Source organism: Elephas maximus, chromosome 12, assembly GCF_024166365.1.
Source record: "Elephas maximus indicus isolate mEleMax1 chromosome 12, mEleMax1 primary haplotype, whole genome shotgun sequence".
In the NCBI taxonomy this organism is placed as follows: domain Eukaryota; kingdom Metazoa; phylum Chordata; class Mammalia; order Proboscidea; family Elephantidae; genus Elephas; species Elephas maximus.
This window is the reverse complement of record NC_064830.1, coordinates 34,799,435-34,817,403: the sequence shown is the minus strand read 5'-3', so window position 1 is coordinate 34,817,403 and position 17,969 is coordinate 34,799,435. Positions and strand designations below refer to the sequence as shown.

General features: G+C 40.4%; 1 long non-coding RNA gene across 1 annotated transcript in view; it reads right to left on the bottom strand.

Annotated features, from left to right (window-relative positions):
• LOC126086547 (uncharacterized) overlaps window positions 1–17,347 on the bottom strand; it is an 87,476-nt gene extending 70,129 nt beyond the window's left edge. The window contains exons 1-3 of the long non-coding RNA XR_007519550.1: window positions 17,232–17,347; window positions 14,925–16,149; window positions 10,415–10,489 (exon numbers count right to left, since the gene is read on the bottom strand). This is a non-coding gene — a long non-coding RNA (uncharacterized LOC126086547). The remainder of the gene's footprint in view (window positions 1–10,414; window positions 10,490–14,924; window positions 16,150–17,231) is intronic.
• Between the last annotated feature and the right edge of the window lie 622 nt (window positions 17,348–17,969).

The window sequence follows — 17,969 nt, the reverse complement described above, 5'->3', positions numbered from 1 at the left end:
TCAGTGGGATGCAGACCCCAAATTCTCATAACAAGACCTAACTTAATGGTCTGACTGAGACTGGAGGAATCCCGGCGGCCATGCTCCCCAGACCTTCAGCTGACACAGGACAGGAACCATCCCCGAAGACAACTCTTCAGAAATGAAAGGGACTGGTCAGCGGGTGGGAGAGAGATGCTGATGAAGAGTGAGCTAATTATATCAGGTGGACACTTGAGATTGTGTTGGCAACTCTTGCCTGGAGGGGGGATGGGAGGATAGAGAGAGAGGGAAGCCGGCAAAATTGTCAAGAAAGGAGAGACTGAAAGGGCTGACTCAAGACGGGGAGAGTAAGTGGGAGTAGGGAGTGAGATGTATGTAAACTTATATGTGACAGACTGATTGGATTTGTAAACGTTCACTTGAAGCTTAATAAAAGTTATTATAAAAAAAAAAAAAAAAAGATTGGTAAAAACAAATCTCTTATGAAAATTGACCCACATTTTAGCAACCAATACCCTAGGATGTTTTCTTGCATTTTATAAATTTTAAAGTTTTTATAAATATTTACCTCCAGAAAAGGTCTATCTAGCTATCTAGCTTTATATCCATCTATGTCTCCCTTCCTCCATCCATTGAGAGAGAGAGAAGAAGAAGAAGAAGAAGAAGGAAGGGGAGAAATAGGGGGAGAAGGAGGAAAGAGGGAAGAGGAACGGAAGAAAAAAGAGAAGGAGGAGAAATTTTAAAAGGACAATAACAAAAAACTGCACTTATCTCTAATCAAAATAGTTATTTGTCATAGGGACCTATTATGTTAAATAGATTTAGACTGGATAACCCGTTGCCATCAAGTCAATTCCAACCCATAGTGACCCTATAGGACAGAGTAGAAATGGCCCATAGGGTTTCCAATGAGAGCCTGGTGTCGAACTGCCAACCTTTGTGGTTAGCAGCCATCGCTCTTAACCACTATGCCACCAGGGTTTCCTTATATTAGACGGATCAACTGAATTCAATTGATAGAATATGGCTATTTCTTCCCATTACTTATCCATCTCTCTACTGCAGACAAATCAGACATGCAAACTTTTGCATCTTCCTCCTATTTTACTCTAAAACTTTCCCATGCTCATAGCACACATGCACACTGTTAATGGAGCAGTCACAATTGTCTGAGGCCAAGACGCTATCTCAGAAGCTCACCTCATTCCCAGAACAAAGGAAAAAGGTGGGCCCAGTTTCATAATCTGTGGCCACAGCTAAACACCCCCCAGCTTCCTTTTCTCTCCCACCCCCTCCATATTCACCACCATCTCACTGCACCCAGGATTCATCCTCAGGTTTTACAGGGAGGAATCCCTTCCTCGAGAAAGTCCGTCATGGAAGGGAAGGTTATAAAATAATTGCCCCTCATTGACAGTTAAGGCAATCGTTTAGTTTTCTTAAATAAAAGAAGCATTCTATCACTTAAATATATTGGATCCTTCACTTTATCCTGCTCCATAGGGTCCAGGTGGCTTCAAAGCACCTTCCCTTTCCCAGACCACAGAAAATGCTATCCAGAGCACTGACTTCCATTTGAATGTATTAGTTAATATATTTACCCATTCTATTAAAGTGTTAAATGAATCTCTACTGAGCTCAGTAGAATTTGGAATATAGGCAAGAAATCAAGCAACGACTCTATATAAAAAAAAAAAAAACAGTGGAAGGCACGATGCTCTGTTTCCTCATTGCAAGAGAAGAACACCTAATCAGTGATGACTGTGGGGAGGAGTGGTGAGGGTGAAAGGGGGGAGGGGCGCTTTGGGTCAAGGAAGAAGAGTGTTCTGGGCGGAGAAAATTGTGCGAAAGACCAGAGTTATGGAAAGTGCTACGAACTGCTGACCTTTTGGTTAGCAGCCAAACGCTTAACCACTGTGCCGCCAGGGCTCCACTTGGGAAATAAAAGATTCTATTCTGGTAAAGCACAGAAAGAAAAGGGGGTGGGTTGGAGTTGGCTGGTGAGACATGAGATGAAATGTGGGCAGGGGTCAATCGCACGTAGCTTTGTAAGCTCACTTCAGTGATGGGAAAACACTGAAGAGTTTCTAAAAGGGCAAGAAATATGATCAGATTTGCATTTTCAGAATTTTACTAATTCTTGCTAACAACTGGAATAGGAAAACCAACTGAAGGCTTCGCAGGTCTATTTCTACAATTAAAAAGCAATGACTACTTGTACATGAACATTCATTGCCATATTATTTACAATAGCAAAAAAAAGGAACCAACCTAAGCGTGCATCAGCAGATAAAGAGAAAAAAAAAAATGCGGAATATACGTATGTTGTTGTTGTTAGGTGCCATCTAGTCGGTTCCAACTCATAGTGACCCTATGCACAACAGAACAAAACACTGTCTGGTCCTGACCAATCCTCAGAATCGTTGTTATGCTTGACTCATCATTATAGTCACTGTGTCAATCCACCTCATTGAAGGTCTTTCTCTTTTCCACCAACCCTGTACTCTGCCTAGCATGATGTCCTTCTCCAGGGACTGATCCCTCTTGACGACAGGTCCAAAGTATGTAAGACACAGTCTTGCCATCCTTGCTCCTTGCTTCTAAGGAGTATTCTTGTTGTACTTCTTCCAAGACAGACCTTTTGGCAGTCGATGGTATATTCAATACTCTTTGCCAACACGACAATTCAAAGGCATCAATTCTTCTTTGGTCTTCCTTATTCGTTGTCCAGCTTTCACACGCATATGATGCGATTGAAAATACCATGGCTTGGGTCAGGCGCACCTTAGTCTTCAAGGTGACATCTTTGCTTTTCAACATTTTGAACAGGTCCTTTGCAGCAGATTTGCCCAATGCAATGCGTCTTTTGATTTCTTGACTGCTGCTTCCATGGCTATTGATTGTGGATCCAAGTAAAATGAAATCCTCCACAACTTCAATCTTTTCTCCGTTTATCATGATGTTGCTCATTGGTCCAGTTGTGAGGATTTTTGTTTTCTTTATGTTGAGGTGCAATCCATACTGCAGGCTGTGGTCTTTGATCTTCATTAGTAAGTGCTTCAAGTCCTCTTCACTTTCAGCAAGCAAGGTTGTGTCATCTGCATAATGTAGGTTGTTAATGAGTCTTCCTCCAGTCCTGATGCCCTGTTCCTCTTCATATAGTCCAGCTTCTTGGATTATTTCCTCAGCATACAGATTGAATAGGTATGGTAAAAGAATACAACCCTGACACACACCTTTCCTGACTTTAAACCAATCAGTATCCCCTTGTTCTGCCCCAACAACTGCCTCTTGATCTATGTAAAGGTTCCTCATAAGCACAATTAAGTGTTCCGGAATATCCATAATTTGTTATGATCCACGCAGTCGACTGCCTTTGCATAGTCAATAAAACACAGGTAAACATCCTTCTGGTATTCTCTGTTTTCAACCAGGATCCACCTGACATCAGCAATGATATCCCTGGTTCCATGTCCTCTTCTGAAATCAGCCTGAATTTCTGGCAGTTCCCTGTCGATATACTGCTGTAGCCATTTCTGAATGATCTTCAGCAAAATTTTGCTTGCATGTGATATTAATGATATTTTTCTATAATTTCCACATTCGGTTGGATCACCTTTCTTGGGAATAGGCATAAATATGGATCTCTTCCAGCCAGTTGGCCAGGAAGCTGTCTTCCATATTTCTTGGCAGAGATGAGTGAGCACCTCCAGCGCTGCATCTCTTTGTTGAAACATCTCAAGTGATATTCCATCAATTCCTGGAGCCTTGTTTTTCATCAATGCCTTCAGAGCAGCTTGGACTTCTTCCTTCAGTACCATTGGTTCCTGATCATATGCCGCCTCTTGAAATGGTTGAACATCGACCAATTCTTTTTGGTATAATGACTCTGTGTATTCCTTCCATCTTCTTTTGATGCTTCCTGCATCGTTTAATACTTGCCCCATAGAATCCTTCACTATTGCAACTCCAGGCTTGAATTTTTTCTTCAGTTCTTTCATCTTGAGAAACACTGAGCGTGTCCTTCCCTTTTGGTTTTCCATCTTCAGCCCTTTGCACATGTCATTACAATACTTTACTTTGTCTTCTCGAGATGCCCTTTGAAATATACATATGATGGACCATTATTCAGTCCTAAAAAGGAATGAAGTTCTAATACATCTTACAGCAGGATGAACCTTGAAAACATTATGCTAGGTGAAGTAATCCAGGCACAAAAATTATATGATCTCACTCACATGAAACATCTAGAACAGGCAAGTAAACAGAGAAAGAAAGTAGCTTAGTGTTTTCCATGGGCTGCAGGGAGGGGGAAATGGGGTGTTATTGCTGGAGTGGTACAGAGTTTCTGCTCAGGATAATGAAAAAAGTTCTGGAAATTAACAGCGGTGATGGTTGGGGAAAAAAAAAAAGCAATGAACCCTGATTATTACAAATCTATTAGTATTTAACTTGAATAGTAGTTATATAACATGAAGAAATTACTAAATACTTCCAAATGTATTTTCATATTTTATCATAACTTATCTATAAGGCCAGTATGATTACCCCCTTTTTTTTTTTTTTAAACAAACACTAAGACTTTAAAAAAAAAAAACAAAAGACTTAGAAAAATAAAGTGGAGCCCTGGGACTGGCTCTTGATCAGTGCCATCTTCTCGCTTCCACCACTTTGTTACCAAGCTAACATTCTGTAGCAGAGTGAAGGTACTCATACTCACTTCAACAGCTTGCGACAGACAATATAAACAGGTAATATAAACAGAATGGTTAAGGGAGGGAAGATTATAGTTGATTGACGTTTATCACCTATAGGATGATCCAGTAAAAAAAATGAAAAGACTTGTATCTGAAAATCAGAAGACCTTCAGAACCTTTGTGGAAGTCAAATGAGACAGCCAACGTGGAAATTCTGTGGAAAATATCAGATGTTCTTTCAGTTACCCCTCTATTTATATAGAATGATCTCCAAATAAAATTGTTAATTTTTTTTAAAAGGCACAACACTGCACGTATTATAGTACTATTTGTATATATAGTCCTGTGTGAACATAGATTATCTTGGAAAGGATGTATGAGAAATAGGTATTGGCAATTGCTTTCGGGAAAGGAGAGGCGAGGGATTGGACGGAGATTAATTTTCACCGCATATGCTTCATACTGGTGTAATTTTTTGCAGTGTGCATGCATCACATTTTCAAAATGGGACTGTATTATCAAAAATAAAGCTATCTTAAAGAAAATGATAATCCTGTGCTAACTCAGATGAAGTGTTTTAAAATATAGACCCTGAGAACATAAGCAGAATATCACGGTACCTTTTCTGTAGTATCTGACACCTTCTGGAACTAGTTTCCTTCTGCAGAACAATGTTCCTCAGGATTATATAACTCCTAAGAAAATGGTCTCACATACTTTGGACATGTTACCAGGAGGGACCAGTCCCTGGAGAAGGACATCATGCTTGGTAAAGTAAAGGGTCAGCAAAAAAGAAGAAGACCCTCAACAAAATGGGTTGACAACTGTGGCTACAACAATAGGCTCAAGCATAACGACAATTGTGAGGACGGTGCAGAATCTGGCAGTGTTTTGTTCTGTTGTACAGAGGGTCGCTATGAGTTGGAACCAACTTGACGGCACCTAACAACAGCAAGAAAGTTGTTTTATGCCTCCTCATCCTTGCAGTGTGCCCTAGGCACTCTAGTCCAAAGAGCTGTAGACACTTTACCATTTGTTTGCCCCCCAAGAGTGGTCAACTCTGCCCATCACTGTAAGGCACAGTGTCAACAAACCAGCCTCAGATCCTAAAACTCCACTGACTTCAAGTTCACCACAAAAATGTACTGAGGGTGGGAGGTAGAAAGGTCAGAGGAGCCAGTCTTCTCAATGCCCTGGGCCAGTGTTTTCAAACTATTTTCTGTGGTGTTAACAGCTGTTTCACAAGGAAAAGGAAATTTCTGTCAAATGCATTTGGGCTATGAGATTTTCTCTTCTTCCTATTGAGATACAATGCATATTAGCACATTAAAGTCTTTGGGGTTTATTGCACATATTCTTTACCAGGGAAATCTTTTTTTCAAGGAAGGTCTCTTAACCTCTTGTGCGTTGAGTTGAACCTCTTGCAGGACAGTTATTATATGGAACTTTCTTGGGGCTACATTTCCATAAACTGCGTGATAGATCGCTATAGTCATGGCCCCAGTTACTTAAGCTTCTTGATTCTCACACTCTTGTGCATTCTTCTTCCACCTTTGTTCATAGATCAGCTGCATGATTTGCTTTTTTCAGTGGGACATCAGCAAAGAGAGAAAGCAGAGGTTTGATAAGGGGCTGCGCCCTGGGGGCTGGACTCTTGGGTCCCTCCCCTGAGTCCCCATGTTGTGAAGAAGTCTAGCATAAAAGACCAAGTACAGAGAGAGGCCCTGACATCTCAGCTATGCAGGCAAACCCAGCCACCAGCCAGCCAACCAGCCAGATGAATGGAGCTGCCTGAGTGAGCCCAAAGGAGCCCAGCAGAACTGCCCTGCTAACCACATGATTGGGACAAATAATAAATCATTGTTGCTTCAGGTAACTAAGTTTAGGGGTGGTTTGATACTAAGCAATAGATAATTGATATGACAGACGCATTGCATTGGGTAAATCTGCTGCAAAGGACCTTTTTAAAGTGTTGAAAGCAAAGATGTCACCTTGAAGACTAAGGTGCTCCTGACCCAAGCCATGGTATTCTCAATCACATCATATGCATATGAAAGCTGGATGATGAATAAGGAAAATCGAAGAATTGGTGCCTTCAGATTGTGGTGTTGGCGAAGAATACTGAATACACCATAGACTGCCAAAAGAACGAACAAATCTTGGAAGAAGTGCAACCAGAATGCTCCTTAGAAGTAAAGATGGTGAGGCTGCATCTTACATATTTTGGACATGTTGTCAGGAGGGACCAGTCCCTGGAGAAGGACATCATGCTTGGCAGAGAACAGGGTCAGCGGAAAAGAGGAAGACTCTCAACAAGGTAGATTGTCACAGTGAGTACAACAAAGGGCTCAAGCATAACAATAATTGTAAGGATGGCGCAGGACCAGGCAGTGTTTCGTTCTGTTGTGCAAAGGGTTTCTATGAGTCAGAACCAACTCGATGGCACCTAACAACAATAACGACATGACAGTTAAATGTCAACATAAAGCAGGGGTCCAAATGTCAGGATATGAGGTCTATTCTGAACTCTGCTCTCTGCCTCAGTTTCCTCATGTGTGGAAAGAGGCAGTTGGAATAGATAACCTTTAATGAGACTTCCAGCTCTAATGCTGTGTTTAATGCAAAAGGAATGTGTTCCATGTAAATATACTATTATTTTGGCATCCATTTGACCCCAAGCTGCAGAGTTGAGCTTAAAACTATACCTTGCTGGTGAAAAAAGAGCTACACTTGAGAATTTGCAAATCTGGTTCCCAGTCCCCTAGGCTAACTGAGCCCAGATGTTAGAGTTGAAGTATCTGAGTCTGGAGTATGATTCTTTGCCTCATTCAAGGTGGGGTGATGCCCCCACAGGTCACAGACACTTTGCCTCCTCACTTTTCCAGGCTCAATGGGTCTGTCAGCAGCAGCACGACCCTGAGCTTTCTGAGCAGCAGTGTTCGTGTTGACAGCGCATGGGACAGAAGAGCAAGAAAAACCACCCCAATCCCAGCCAAGCTTCTAAGCTGTCCAGGAGGAATAGGAGCGCGGGATCACACTCTGTTTATTTGTGGTTCTTTTAAGTGATGTCCAGAGACCTACATTTCATACTTGTTTGAAAGTGTGTATGTAACCGGGGAAGCCGTTACACAGCAGTCTGCCTTCCCTCCAGCTATTTACTTATTTAGTTATATGTCAGCCTGCAGTTCACTGAGTCATAACTCTTTTTTGCGCCCTGAGGTAACCAGCCTTTGAGGGTATCAGAAGAAAACCTACATCTCACATTTATAACTATTTACCAGGGCCTCATATTTCTCTTTGTATGTTTCAATTACAAGAGGAACTTTGTTTCTGTGTTCAAAAAGCCTTTCTTGGTGATCAGTGATTTGACAATTGCAAAAAGGGGAGGAAAAGGGAAAGAAAGAAAAGAAACATTCATTCCAAAGGGAGGGGAAAAAATACAAGTTATCCCAAAATATACTCAACAAAATTCCTTGAAAGTGCTGAAAGCTACTTTCAGAAGTGTTGTTGTTGTTGTTAGGTGCCGTTGAGTCGGTTCTGACTCATAGCGACCCTATGCACAACAGAACGAAACACTGCCTGGTCCTGAGCCATCCTCACAATCGTTGTTAAGCTTGAGCTCATTGTTGCAGCCACTGTGTCAATCCACCTCGTTGAGGGTCTTCCTCTTTTCCGCTGACCCTGTACTCTGCCAAGCATGATGTCCTTCTCCAGGGACTGATCCCTCCTGACAACATGTCCAAAGTATGTAAGACACAGTCTTGCCGTCGTTGCTTCCAAGGAGTATTCTGGTTCAGAAGTGTAGACTGTTGAAAGAGAGAGAAAAGCAGGAATTCAAAGTCACGGATCTTCAGGGCAAACGTCTAAACTAATGCAGATAACTTTAGTTTAAATATGGGGGGAATCAAACACAGAACACATTTTTACCATTTTACTGTGTTGCATTGTGTATATTGGCAGGCAGCATTAAAAATAAAAGTTCTTCAGGGAAAAAAAAATACATATCAGTGAAAAAAAAAAAGGTGAAAAGACACCAGAAAATTAGGTGGAAATAACACATCAGACAAAAGCTGCCTCTGTCACTTTTCTAAGACAACCAACAATGGCAATCTATGTCAACATTTTCTAGCTTGCACACTAGGCGTGCAGGCCATGGAAGTGTGACGCCTGTCACAATACCCACTCAGAAATGAGGTGTTTTCTTTTGAACTTCCTGGAGTTTTTCTGTGTAATACAATGAAGGCAAAAGCAGGATGGTTTTGCACTCTGTGTGCAGCAGGAAACGGCTGGCTTAAAACCTGTCCTCTAGGTCATTTCTCCTGTTCACCTTTGTGTTCTGCAATTAGCAGGAAAACGGAGCTACAAGAGAAGCTCCGTGGTGGGTCACGCTCCCCCTTTCGGTCTGTCAGAAAGCTAGGTTACACTCAGAACCCAGAGCTGCCTCTGCCTTGCTCCCAAGAAAATGCCCACTGAAAACAGAGCTGAGGAACTGCCTGGAAGAATTTGGCAAGGTGTGGTCAGCTCCTTGGCCACATTCTCACGCTCATTTTTATAACCATCGTGAGTAATCAGTCTTAAGAGATAAAAGTTTATTTGGAAAACTCAGTCAGCATGTTAACTGTGGTTAAAAGCGAATGGCTCCCCCTTCGCTCATTCTGGCCAGAGATTTACACCCCTTCCAAGCCAGCCCTGGTCTTATTTATGTAACTGCACTGGAGACTGGACTGAGGTTGCCTCTTACAATAACAAGCCCTATTTATGCCTGGTGAGGCTGGGCCCAGGCAGTTAAAGCACCTTAGATCAAAACAGGCACCTAGCAAGGAGGCACAGGCAACACTGACAGGTTTTTACCAGGAATGTCTCCACTTTAAATAAGACAGCTTGAGCGTTCTAATTGCTCAGCCCTCAGAGCTACGTGTAGTCTCCTAAGGAGCCCCCACCCTGGGTTCTCAATTGTTTCAGGCACTAAAAATCATTGCCATGGAGTTGATTCTGACTCATAGCGATCCTATATGACAGAGTAGAACTGCCCCAAGGCTGTAATCTTTATGGGAGCAGACTGCCACATCTTTCTCCCATGGAGCAGCTTGTGGGTGTGAAGTGCTGACCTTTTGGTTAGCAGGTTAGAGCTTAACCACTGCACCGCCAGGGCTCTGTATCGGCACTAAACCAAGGGCCAAAACCAAACCCACTGGCGTCGAGTCGATTCTGACCCATAGCGACCCTGTAGGACAGAGTAGAACTGCCCCGTAGAGTTTCCAAGGAGCGCCTGGCGCATCCCAACCGCCAACCTCTTGGTTAACAGCCGTAGCACTTAACCACCACGCCACCAGGGTTTCTGTATCAGCATTAAGCCCCCTGAAATGTGGGCAAAACATTAACACACAACATTTACTGTTAATGACACGAGACACAAATGTTTTTCTTTTTTCTGCTGTTGCTGCTGCTGCTGTGGCTTATCATGATAGAAACAGGGATTATAGTAGATTTTGAGTCAATTTTTATTCAAAGAAAAAAAAAAAACCATTGCTATCAAGTCCACTCTGACTCATAGCAACCCCACATAGGACAGGGTAGAACCTGCTCACAGGGTCTCCGAGGCTGTAAACCTTTGTGGAAGCAGACTGCCACATCTTTCTCCCAGGGAGCAGCTGGGGGCCACATCTTTCTCCCAGGGAGCAGCTGGGGGCCACATCTTTCTCCCAGGGAGCAGTTGGGGGAGTTGAAGCACTGACCTTTCAGTTAGCAGCCAAGCGCTTTAGCCACTGCACCACTAGGGCTCCTAACCCTCTCCAATTCCAGATGTTGTCCTGTAAACACACACAGATATGCAAATATTTATATGCATATATATATAAATAAATTTTAATAACAAAAAGTTATAACCATTATTATTACTATTTTATTAAGATTCTTACCTTTTATAAATCCACCTGGAATTTTTAAGGAGAATAATTAGTGCTATGCACAAATTTACAATGGAGCTTAGAAAAGGTATCCTTGGCTTTATTCTTAATTCAAATGTCAAAGGTTAAGTAAATTGACATCTCAAAGAGTATGAAATATATTTCAATTTCAGAAAGAGTAGAAAGACCTTCTCTTTCTCTAAAAAAAGTTACAAAAGCTAACCTTCTTTCTCCACAAGCTGTTAAATGGCTCCCCCTTCCTGTCAGTGGTGAATTTGGTCAATGGGGGGAAAAAAATCAAACTGCCTTTTAGGATCTCAATCTGTTAAAGAGCTGTAAGAATCCTGCAGAAAAATTCTCATGCGGACCCTTCATCAGACTGAGATTCAGAAAGGGATTTAATTTAGTGACGTGTTCAAAAATAATTTTGAACACCCACCAGTACTGTGTTAATCACTAGAAATGAACTCAGGCCCTAACATTCAGGGAACTCAAAATCTCAGAGGGGAGACATAAAGAAAACAAAGTATTGCAATACAGGCCAATAACTGCTATATTATACATACACATATACCAAGTGCTGTTGTGGAAATCCTAAGTTTGCCAGAGCAGCTTACTGAGACAAAAAAAAAGAGCCTCCTAGAAAAGTTGACCAGGCATGAAAGGTAGAAAGGGGATTCTAGAAAAAGAAAATGGAATTTTCAAAGTCTTTGAAGTTTTAAAGGATATATGTAAACAGGGACCATCAAGTACTTCAGGGTGGCAGCCATATCAGATTTACACAGACAAGTAAGAGAAGAAAAAAAAAAATTTTTTTTTTTTTTTTTAATAGAAGAAGGTAGGGTATATTGTTAGCCTTACATGCCAGGCCAAGGAATTTAGAATTCAGTCTGCAAGTGATAAGGAGCCTCCGAGAAGTTTATAAACAGTCTAGTATGTACTCTGTAATGCTTTAGTGTTGTCCTTGTTCTGTTAAACAACCAGGTCAATTCAACATCCATCCAATAATCCTTATAGGGTATCCATTCCATGCCAAGCCTTATGGTACAGGTAAGAGCTTCAGAGGCATCTTCTTTACCCTATTTAGCCACAGAATGGAAGCATTATAAACCTACAGAAATAACAGGCCAGATGGCAGAATACAGCCTATTGTTACATTGAATCTTTTCGAAACATTTGTGAAAGATACGATCTGTGTAAGAAAGGAAGAAAATACAGATAAATCTGCTTATTTTTGCATAAGAAAACATGGGACAGATTAAAACAAACAATACAATTAGTTATCTAGAGGGGAGGAACAGGAATAGAGAGGTAGGGAATTGATACGTCTTTATGGACACACTGAATATGTAATTTTATAGCATTCAGACTTCGGGAAGCACAGTAATAGAATACCTATTTAAAAAAAAAAATGAACAAGGATGATGAGGAAAAAAAAACCAAATGAAAAAAGAAACAAAAGAATCCAACTGTATTTAAAATGAATAAAATTGCACTGAAGAAAAAAATAAAACCAGTGCAAGTAATTTGGAGCATAGTAGTATGAATATATAACTTCTGTCTAGAGGAAAAAAGAACTGAAATCAAACCTTGAACTCCTCTGAGAAGGCTTCCCCCCCCCCCATAATAGCTTGGGTATAGCAATTCTAAAAGGTATAAATTTTTACAGTAATTTACGGAAAATTTAAAAGTAATTTTTATGTGCTGTCGTTGTTGTTGGTTGCCGTTGAGTCAGTTCCGATTCATGGCAATCTCATGTACGTGGAGTAGAACTGCTTCATAGGGTTTTCAAGGCTGTGGCCTTTTAGAAGCAGATCACCAGACCTTACTTCCTAGGTGCCTGTGGGTGGGTTCAAATTGCTAACCTTTGGTTAGCAGTCCAGCACTTAACTATTGTGAACTGAATAAATGTACTGATTGATGTATTTGGGAACAAGGTTTCCACTGTGGAAGACACAAGGTGGAAATATGGAAAAGGGGAAGGGAAGGAAGAATCCTGTGGGGTTGAATTGAAACTGGAGGTATTGTTACAAATTTAATTATATATATTTGGAGGCGTAGTGGTTAAGAGCTATGGCAGCTAACCAAAAATTTAGCAGTCTGAATTCACCAGGCACTCCTTGGAAACCCTATGGGGCAGTTTTACTCTGTCCTATAGGGTGACTATTAGTAAGAATCAACTCGACGCTTGTCATGGATTGAATTGTGTCCCCCCAAAATATCTGTCAACTTGGCTAGGTCATGATTCCCTTGTATGTTTGTCTACCATTTTATCTTCTGATGTAATTTCCCTATATATCGTAAACCCTATCACTATGATGTAATATGTGGATTAGCAGCAGTTATATTGATGAGGTCCACAAGATTAGGTAGTGTCTTAAGCCAATCTCTCTTGAAATATAAAAGAGAGAAGCACACAGAGAGACATGGGGACCTCATACTAGCAAGAAACTAGTGCCGGGAGCAGAGCGCATCCTTTGGACCTGAGATTCCTGTGCTGAGATGCTCCCAGACCAAGGGAAGACTGATGCATTAGAAGGACCTTCCTCCAGAGCCGACAGAGAGAGAAAACCTTCCCCTGGAGCAGACGCCCTTAATTCAGACTTTTAGCCTCCCGGATTGTGAGAGAATAAACTTCTCTTTGTTAAAGCAATCCACTTATGGTATTTCTGTTACAGCAGCACTAGATGACTAAGATGACCCTTGATGGCAACCAGTTTGTTTTTTGGTTTTTGGTACATATATATATATATATACATTTTTCCCCCCAACTCTGTCTGCTGAAAGTGCTTAGAAGCAGTCCAGTAGCAATGACCATACTTAGAACCCAGATCTTGGTTTCTAAATACCATTTTTTGGTAGAAGGAAAAAGAGATTCTTGAGGAAATGGTTGATTCAGGGCTGGAATAATAAAAGTACAAGATGAGCCTGAAATATCTTATTGTACCAGAAAGTAAAGAATTCCTCAGAAGAATGCTGGGAAAATGTCAAAACGACACAGGAGCCAGACTGAAGGGGTTCCCAGTGGCATCAAAATAAATAAGGAGAATAATGGTGTGTTAGCTTCCTAGGGCTGCCATAACAAAGTACCACAAAGTGGGTGGCTTTAAAGAACAGTAATTTATTTTCTCACAATCCCAGAGGCTAGAAGTCCAAATTCTGGGCATTGGCTGTGTTGATTCCTTCTGAGGGATTAAGAGAGGAACCATTCCATGCCTCTTTCCTCGTTTCAGGTGGCTGTCGGCACTCTTTGGCATTCCTTTGCTGATACAGATGCATCTGCTACTGTCGCCATGGTATCTTCCCCCTATATGTGACTCTGTTTCCATATCTATTCTCCCCTTTTATAAAACACCACTCAGAAGGGATCAGAGTTAGGGTCCAACCTACTACAGTATGACCTCTTTTAACTCAACTGATGACAAAAGAAAAGACCTATTTCCACATGGTTATTTTCACAGATATAGGGGTTAGGACTTCAATATATCTTTCTGGGGCACATAATTAAATCTATACAAAACAGATTATAACTCCTTGATTAAAATATGAATCCATGAGTTCATACTTATAACTGATTGATAGACAAAAGATGACAGGCAATGGATACAGGTAACCCCTGATTTATGACGTATTGGAGTTATGACAAACTGCACTTCTGTCTGTACTTTTTTTTTTTAACATCTTATCATTAGTAATATGTACTGCATACAATGTTGTAACATGTAATTTGCTGACATATCATTTTCAGATGTTCACTCACAGATGTTCAATGTTTTCATTTATAAAGATACTGATAATAAAAGGCGATAATAATGAAAACTAAAAGAAAAAAAACAAAGAGGAATTCCACTTATATCAGAACCAACTTATGACAGAGTCATCAAAACAGAACCTTGTCCTTAGTCAGGAACTACCTACCTGTAGATGATACATAGATGGATAGATACATAGATGGACAGATAGATAGATGGGATAGATAAGCAGACAAACAGACATATATAGAGATAGAAAGATAGATGCATACATAGATAGCTATAGATGAAGAGAAAGGGGAGCTTTTCCTTATAATAACCAAAAACTAAAACCAAACCAGCTGCTGCCAAGTCAATTCAAACTCATGGCGGTCCCATGCGTTTCAGAGTAGGACAGGGCTCCAGAGTGTTTTCATGGCTATGAACTTTCACAAGCAGATCACCAAGCCTTTCTTCCAAGGTACCTCTGCGTAGGTTCAAACCATCAACCTGAGCTGCCAGCCTTACACTTAACCATTTGGGCCTCCCCCAACCCCCCAAATAAATAAGTAAATAAAACCACTGCCATTAAGTGGATTCCGACTCACGGTGATTCCATGTGTTACAGAGTAGAACTGCTCCAGGTTTCCTTGGCTGTAATCTTTATGGAAGCAGACTGCCAGGCCTTTCTTCTGTAAACTGTTGGTGTTGTTAGGTGCTGTTGAGTCAGCTCTGACTTATAGCGACATTATGTATAAAGGGATGAAATGTTGCCCAGTCCTGTGCCATCCTAATGATTGAGGCCATTGTTGCAGCCACTGTATCAATTCATCTCATTGACAGTCTTCCTCTTTTTAGCTGACCCTCTACTTTCCCAAGCATGATGCCTTTCTCCAGTGATTGTTCCTTCCAGATGACGTGTCCAAAGTGAGATGAAGTCTTGCCATCTACGCTTCTAAAAAGCATTCTGGCTGCACTTCTTCCAAGACGGATTTGTTCATTCTTTTGGCAGTCCACAGGATATTCAATATTCTTCTCCAACACCTAATTTGAATGCATCAATTCTTCTTTGGTCTTCTTTTTTTATTTTCCAGCTTTCACATGCATATGAGCTGAATGAAAGTACTACTGCTTGGGTCAGGCATGCCTTAATCTTCAAAGTTTCACCTTTGCTTTTAACACTTCAAAGATGATGTTTGCACCAAATTTGCCAATGCAATACATCATTTGATTTCTTGATTGCTGCCCCATGAGCATTAATTGCTGATCCAAGAAGAATGAAGTCCTTGACAACTTCTATTTCTTCACCATTTATCATGATATTATTCTTTGGTTCAGTGGGAAGGGTTTTCATTTTCTTTAAAATCAGATTAATCCATCCTGAAGGCCACAGTCTTTTACCTTCATAAGTAAATGCTTCAAATCATTTTCACATTAGGCAAGCAAGGTTGTGTCATCTGCATATCTCCAGTCGTTAACCAGTCTTCCTCCAGCCCTGATGATGCGCTCTTCTTCGTATAGCTCAGCTTCTGAGATTATTTGTTCAGTATATATACTGAATAAGAAAGGTGAAAGAATACAACTCTGCTGCACACCTTTTCCAATTTTAAACCACACAGTATCCCCTTGTTCTGTTCAAGGACTGCCTCTTGATTCATGTACAGGTTCCACATGCACACAGTTAAGGGTTCTGAAATTCTCATTCTTTGCAATGTTATCTTAATTTGTTACAATCCACACAGTCAAATACCTTTGAATGGTCCATAAAATTCAGGAAAACATCTTTCTGGTACTCTCTGCTTTTGGCCAAGATTCATCTGACATCAGATGGATCTGCAAATACCAAACGATTAACATGAAAGAAGTGGTGCAGTCATCATGGTAAATATTGGTTTAGACAAGGATCATTATTGGATGTTAAATCTAGTTGAGAAAGCATACTAATCGCAAGGGGAACATCATAACTCTAAATGGAGAAATAGAACTATCTCTTGACTGGTAATCAAAATTAGCATTAACAATGAGAAGAGGTAAACATTGCAGGCTTTTGGATATGATATCCTGACAAGAACACGATATCACTTTTGTAGTATTTCCACCAGGAATGCATAACCTAACTATAATCATAAGGAAAATAAGACAAACTCCCACTGAGGAACATTCTATAAAATAATTATTCTGTAGTCTTCAAAAATGTCAACGACAGGAAAGACTTATCAAGGCTGAGTAGCTGTTACAGATTAAAGAAAACTAAAGAGACATGACAATTAAATGTAATATGTGATCTTGTACTTGATCTTATAACGGAGGAAAATGTGCTACTAAGGGCATTATTGGGACAATTGATAATATCGGAATATGGAATGAAAATTCAATCAAAATTTTTTCAGCAATGGTATATTTCCTAAATTTGATAACTATAATGTGTGATTACATAAGAGACTATGCTTTCTGTTCAGAAATACACAGAAAAGTCTTAAAGAATAAAGGAGTATGATGGATGTAACCAACACTCAAATGGTTCAGAAAAATTAAGCATATACATATATATGAGAGAGAGACAGGGAGAGGCAAAGATGGAAAGATTGTGGTAAAAAAAATGTGGCAAAATGTTAAAAATTGGTGAATGTTGGTAAATGGTATGTATATGCAGTATCGGTACTATTTTGCATGTTCTCTGTTTCCTTGAAATTATTTCAAAATAAACCATTAAAAACAAACACAGCCATGCAAGATGTATGGCCAAGTTTCATCTAATGATATGCTCAATGTATCCCACGGTTATTTATTTTAATTAACCATGTAGCAACAGGTCACATAGGTCCTAGAGGCACTGAGCACTGAATGTGTATATCCATTTGAACAACTTCAAGGAAAGCACATAACAGAAAATCTGTATGCCCCAAAAGACCTACCCCAATTCAACTCTATAATGATCCTCCAGGTTAGAGACCTGGCCTTCACAGCTATAATGCCACAGACCCAGCAGGGCCTTGGCAACATCAAGAGCAGTCCAGACATCCTGAAGGACGGGCTCTAATTAAAAAAAAAAAATTTTTTTTTATTATAACCTCTCCCAAAATGCTTTAGGTCAGACCATCCCTGGATAGTTTTTTTCTAGAAGAGTTGTAGCCTGAAAAATTTATTCTCTTGGTCCACATTCATCAGACTCTACCTTAAGAAATGCATTCTGAGATAGCAGAGAACAAAAAACAAAAGGCTGTGGTGCTATAGCTTTGCAAGCTCTATCCACAGTAGAAATTATTTTAAAAACACCTTGAACGATTTTAAAGAGACCACATGGTGTGCCAAATACATTTCTCTTCTTTGAGTTCAAGCATATAGTGTTATGACTGAGAATATTACTAGTATTATCTACCTTGAATCCTAATTTTATTAATTGCTAAACGACTCATTTTCATATAAAACCAAAACCAAGCCCACTGCCATTGAGTCGATTCCAACTCCTAGTGACCCTATATAGTACTCTGCAATTTGACTAGCACTTTCAGGTATCTGAGGATCTTTGTAGCAACGATACTGTCAGTGATACCACCGCCAGTTCCGCTGAGTCAGTTCTGACTCATAGAAACCCCAGTGTTTCAGAGAAGAACTGCTCCATAGAGTTTTCATGGCTGTGAACTTCTAGAAGA